The sequence below is a fragment of the Pinus tabuliformis genome, chromosome 4_1, assembly GCF_031772625.1.
Source record: "Pinus tabuliformis cultivar Carrire ecotype Pingquan chromosome 4_1, CPIR1, whole genome shotgun sequence".
Lineage (NCBI taxonomy): Eukaryota > Viridiplantae > Streptophyta > Pinopsida > Pinales > Pinaceae > Pinus > Pinus tabuliformis.
Window position 1 is genome coordinate 163,759,216 of NC_142303.1, and position 6,750 is coordinate 163,765,965.

Consider the following 6,750-nt stretch of genomic DNA (forward strand, 5'->3'; position numbering starts at 1 on the left):
TCTTTAAAAAATAAACGCAAGAATCGAGCAGTTTTGTACAGAGTTCATGCTCGTTAAAAAATAAACACAAGTTGTGAGCAATCTTTCCCTACAGTTCAAGCTCATCCAGAAAAAATGAACCGGTAAATAACCTGGAGAAATGTAACCTCTGAAAGCCATATTAAAAGCCCTTGGTTGTGTTTATATGCCATCACCTCCATCCGTTCATTTGGCCAATCGTTCACCTCCATATGTTTGTTTACCCATTTTGAGGAACAGCTGCGAAGAGTGATTTCACTTAGCCATCCTTGTGACACTGCCGTGATTGGAAAATTCCAACCTGTACCTGGAATCTGCTGCTATCCCTGTTCATCACTCGTTCCTCGAAAGACGAGTCTTCTTTGAGCTCTTTTCACTGACTCGTAAAATATGAAAAGTTTGTCGAGTTTTGGCCTTCCAGCTCGTTAAAGGACAGGAAGAGCTATCCCTCCTCTATATTTTAATCTTTTTTGGACCTGAGGGATTATTACACAAAAAGATCGAGCGCTTGTTTTGTTCGGCTCGTTAAAGAAATCGAAAATTCATCCCTTCTGTATTGTTTTATACTTTTTCGGACTTAAGGGATTAGAAGACGAAAAAGGAATTTTGGAGTTAACTTTTCGTACCTTTTCAGACTCTCTAAAAATGAAAAGGACCGAGTTTTCCTTGTCGTTAGACTCGTTAAAATGATTAAATAGCGACAAACTTGTCTTTAGACGAGAACGAGTTTCCCTATCGCTAGGCTCGTTAAAATATAGCGATGGGCCTGCCCAAAGGGCAGGTTATAGAACAAGCATATGTTATCCTCCTCAAGCTTGACAAAAATAAAGAGGTACTGGTCAGCAATGACTGGGGAAAAATTGGGAGAACCTCACAGCATTAATGGTAGCAAGTCGCTCTTGAACATGACACTTTGTCCTCCGTATCACATCGGGTTGGGTTGTTTCATTCACCGGTCTCATAACCATGGTCCTTGCCACACCATCCACAATTGGGGTAATGCTACCAATCCATCACATCAGTGTCGTTATATGTTCAAGAGATGTGGTTCTGTAAAGAGTCAACCGTGTTCCACCCACTGCCATACATTATCCTTCATCCACTTCATGACCGCCACCCTGAATCATACATCACAGTTTGTTTTCACCTCATCACAATCACTAGCTCCGTTCCGTGTCACTGATGTGGGATTCATTAAGGCCCTCCTTTGACGGATCGCTCCTTGTCGACATCAGCTCATTATCCAAGGAGTTGATCTAGGAACACCCCCTTCAGTACTTTGAAGCTTGCATGCCTCAATGGCAAGTTTCTCACTTCCGGCGACAGGTATACATCAATGACCTTCGACCAGAAGATTTTGCATGGTGGTCGACACCAAGTCATTTTTTCCCACCATGTGGATTGTACTGCCGTACCTTGAGGGTCATCATCCTTATCGGTGATTCCTCTCGCGCTTGTTAACGGTTTACATCATTGACCGGTAATCAAGCGATGTCTTTCCATGTTCGACTTCAAGAAATTCTCACATGGATCGACTTGTACATCGAGTGAAGATCGGAAGAGATTGAAGACCCCGGATCTAGTTTCATCCATCCGGGCTGCGATATATATTCAGGACATAAAGACATTTGATATGTACATCATTACAACAGATGATCATCCTTCTCAAAGGATGATAATTTCAGCAGAGAATTATCAGTCTACAATCAGACGATCGTCTGTTCTATGTACCAAAATGTATTTATAAAGCTGAGCATGGGAATGACCGCCTCAGCTAGATCATGAAAATGTATGAAAAATAATGTATTGTATTGTATCTTATTACAGGACACTTCTCAGCAGATTGAATGAACTTCGGATCCTCTCAATAAAGCATTTCACCCGATAAACGACCTCATACTTTAGGGGGCATCTGTTATAGACAATTTTGTGCCTTACAGCAACAAGCATGAATTGTCAATAATCCAAGGGATCCAAAGTTCCCTAAACATGATGTTCCTACCCCTAGAGGAACAAGGTCAGCAAACCAACAGCTCTCAGATCAGTTCTCCACCTGAAAACACTCAAAAACAAGCAAACCTGAAATCAAAGCAGGTGCTCCACTAGGTTTCTGCGCTGAAACTCAGTTGCTCCATGGTGTACCTGCGTTGCAAAGCAAGTGGGACAAAGGCCACCTGCGCTGAGCGAGATGGGACAAGTGGCACAAGGAGTCATTGCTTTGGAATCTTCCAAAAATGACACTTGGATCAGGTATTTCGCCTTGAGATGAGTCAGAGGCTCTGTTTCTCCAAGTGGAAGCAAAGTTCTCCAAGTGGACTCAAGAACTGAAGATCAACTAAAGATTAACTGAAGAGAGAGAGGACACAAGGCAACTACACATCAGTTGCAAGCTGACTCATCCTTTCTCAATTCATCTATATATTGAGCTCTCTCCTATGAGCTCTGGAGGCTAGAATTTTGTGCAAAGTAATGATATGCTGTTGGTTTCACTATTGAGTTATTGGGTGATTGTTTGAGAGAGGTGAAGAAGAGCAATTCTTTCTGCTGGGAGGTGTTGCTGGGTTGGAGCCTTCAATGGTTGTAATACTCTCAGAACCTTTATTTCTTCATTAATAAAAGCTATTGAGGTTCTTCTATGTGCTCTTGTTTCAATAATATATTGTGATGATTGCATGTTTGGTTTACACTAATCCATGAACCAGTTATGATTGCATGCCTCTTGTAGTTTCCTTCTTTGTTATTTTGCAGGATCTCATTGTAGCTGGGTGAGCAGAAGAACAAAGAGCTAGGAGCAAGCGGCCAAAGAGAAGAGTTTGGATTCGACATTAAGCACAAGGCAACGGTTAGTGCATTTCTCCATTCTCTTTTGCTTTCATAAAGAAGTAAACCTTAAGTAGTTTGTTTTACAGTTGTTGCTAAGGAACTGTCACCCTTAGAGTGGGATAGGGTCATCCGAGTCGGATACTTTTCCCTACAACATATGGGTTCAGATCTGTATACTCGTTACAATGATCTATCTGTTCGAGTTGATTGGTTGAATTTTGATTGAGTTTTAGTTGATAGAGGTTTCATTGATTGGTTGATTCATAGATTGATGATTGAGTTTCTTGTGGTTGATTCAGAGATTGATGATTGGGTTTCAGCTATATTAGAGATTGATGATTGGGTTTCAGTTATTGGTTGAAGTAGATGTATTTTATGGTTTTATTACAGTGGTGATTAATTTTGAGCTTCAATGTTACTGATGGGTCCAGTATGAAAATTTATGAAACATGGTCCTCGGAGGATACTGAGGGTTGGAGCCTTCAGTGAGGAAGTCGAAGCTTCCTGCCAGTAGTGGTTGGTGATTAGATCTGGGGGTTGGAGCTCCCTTCCAGTAGTAGCTGGAGAATGAGTGAAGATGGTAGGTTGGCACCTATATATTGGTAAACATACCAGCCAGTACAAGAGCCAGGGGTTGTAGCTCCCTTCCAGTAGAGGCTGGAGAACAAGAGAAGGTTGTAGCATTCTGCATGTGGGTGCCTGCGTACTGGTATGAGCCTGCACCAGTACAACATTGTAAACAGATCATTCTTTATATTAAAAGAAGGCAGAGTTAATAGCAGCAAGTGGTTTTTCTCTCGCATTGGGTTTCCACCTTAAATCTTGGTGTTCATGTGTGTTGCTTGTGTGTGATGGTTTATTTTGTTATTACTGCACATGGTTAATATTTAATGTTTAATAAAGTACTGATGCACTGATTAACTATTAACATATGATGAATTGACTGAATCATAAGTTAACTAGATATATGTTGGTTGCCTTATGAATAGTTGTGTTCACATGCAAGTTCCCTTCACTAAAGTAGCACATATAAATTTGATTGTGAAATGAAAAACTTATTGATTTGTAAATATTGATTCACGCCCCCCCCCCCCCCCCGCTCTTAGTATTATTCCCAAAAATTGGAATCAGATCAGGTATTTTGGCAAAATCTTGATCACTTGAAGGAGATTTGTTTTAACAATGGGAAAGAAGCAAAAGAAGAAAGCACCTAAGAAGAAGAAGATGTCTCAAAGGAACGGTGTCAGTAGGAGAGAAAATTGGCTATTAGGTGCAAGTAAGTATTCAGATTTAAAATCACTCCAGATTGAATATGAACAAGCAAAATAATTATCAGGTACAAATTTTTGGCCTTCTGGTGATACATTTCTCTATTCATTCAATATTGATGATAATGAAAGTGACAGTGAAACAACTAAATTTTCTCTTATGGGTAAAAGTTGTCAAACTAGGAGGTAACTCCTCAAATCAACACTATATTATTCATTCAGGTTGTTCATTATTATATACAAGAGGGAGTGACTGTTTGCTTCATCTCCTGATGACTCTCTATATTCTCTATTATTTATTTACATTAATTACAGTTGTTCACCCAATCCCTAGGTGTCAACATTCCCCCCCTTAATCTGAAGGGATGTTGGTGAGTCCAAGCATCATTCTAAATCTTTCAAGCTTTTCTCTTCCAAGTGCTTTGGTGAAGATGTCTGCAATTTGCTCATTGGTGGAACAATGGTGGAGATGGATTGTTTTGGCCTCAACAGATGTCGAATCAGATGATATTTAGTATTGATGTGCTTTGTTAGATCATGTAACTTTGGGTTCTTGGCCAACTTTATTGCAGAGGTACTATCAATCATGACTGGAGTTGATTGCATTTGGTTTACTTGCAAATCTTCAAGAATTTTCCTAAGCCACACAATTTCTTTTGTTGCCTCAGCTGCTGCCACATATTTTGCGTCTGTTGTGGAATCTACTGGAACTAATTGTTTGCATGATCTCTAGGAGACAGCTCCTGATCCAAGACTCATAACATAACCTAAAGTAGATACCCCAGTTTCTTTGTCTCTATCAAAGTCTGAATCAGAGTATCCAATCAAGCTGAAGTCACCCACCTGTGTATACTTGATTCCAAAGTCTTGAGTTCCCTTCAAGTACTTTAGAACTCTTTTTGCAGTAGACTAATGTCCCTCACAAGGAGAGGATTCCAACAACAAACGAAATGTCTAGTCTGGTAGTGGTTAGGTAGTTGAGACTTCCTACAAGCTCTCTATACTTTGTTGCATCCTCAAATTCTTTTCCTTCAATGGATGTGAACTTTAAGTTTTGTTCCATTGGAGTAGTCATAGGATTGCATCCAGTCATGCCAAACCTATCCAAAATATCTCCAATGTACTTCTTTTGAGAAAGGAATATGGACTTCGGATGTTGAGTTACTCCAATACCAAGAAAGTAATGAACATAGCCCAAATCAGTCATTTCAAAACCTTTATTGAATTCCTTCTTTATGGATGCAATGTAGTTTTCATTTTTCCTATTATCGAAAGATCATCTATGTATACAACAAGATATACAACTATTTTTCCAACCTTCTTGACAAACAAAGTTGCATCATCAATATCATAATGTTTGAAATTGAGTTTCAAAATATGCTCAGTTAGTTTTTCATACCAGGCTCGCGGTGCTTATTTGAGACCATACGAGGATTTCACGAGTTTTCATACTTTATGTTCATGTCATTTCACAGCAAATCCTTCAGGCTCGGTCATAAAAACATTTTCTTTTAGATATCCATTCAAGAAAGCATTTTTTACATCCATTTGATGGACTTTCCAACCGTTTTGAGCTACTAGGGCAAAGAGTGTCCGGATGGTAGCCCATTTTTTTGTAGGGGCAAAACTCTCCTCATAATCGACCCCTTCCTTCTATGCAAAACCTTTTGCCACAAGCCTAGCGTTGTGTTTGTCAAGTGAGCCATTAGCTTTATACTTGTTCTTGTAGACCCACTTGCAGCCAATTGGTTTGGTTCTGAATGGAAGATCAACCAGCTTCTAAGTTCCATTCTTTATTATGGTATCATACTGCTTTTGCATCGCTTCTTTCAATTCATCATGCGAAGTATCTTCTTTGAAGTAAGTTGGTTCAAAATCTGTACACAAATTGAATTCACAATCATAAGAAACATCCATATCAACAGGTGAATCAGAGTCATCTACATCACCTCCATTTGCTGGTTTGAATTTCTAGTTCTTGTCTTTCCAACCTCATTAGGATGAACACTCTCAAGTGTCTTTGTCAGCCACTTTGGGGGACCTTTCTTAGATGGTCCAGGCTGCTCCGTTGATTGAGTTGGGATTGAATCAAGATTAAGTCTCCCAATTCTATCAATCACATCACTCAAAGTATCATTTGTTGTTGGAGTTTTATGCAGGGGAGAGAGTGCTTCAGAAGAAGATTCCATAGGTTGATCTAGTATAGGAATCCCCCCTTCAAGATGTGGAATCTGATTATCAAATTCTTGAAATGATTTTGCATTTGTGGATCTATCCAAGCGATCAAGTTGCTGCTCAAAAAAGTTGTCAGTTTTGGATGATTCAAGAAAGATCACATCTCTAGATACAACAAACTTTTTGTTGACTTCATCATAGAGATGGTATGCTTTGGAGGTGTTTGAATACCCCAGGAAGATACACTTATGACTTCTTGCACCAAGTTTGTTTCTATGTACCTTTGGTATCAAGGCATAACAGGTGGAACTAAGGACCTTGAGATGCTTTACCAAAGGAATGTGCCCATACCACATTTCATAAGGAGTCTTGTTTCTAATAGCATTAGATGGAAACATGTTCCTTATATATACAACACATAGAACTGCATCAGCTAAAAACATCATTTTTACATTTTTGAAGAACA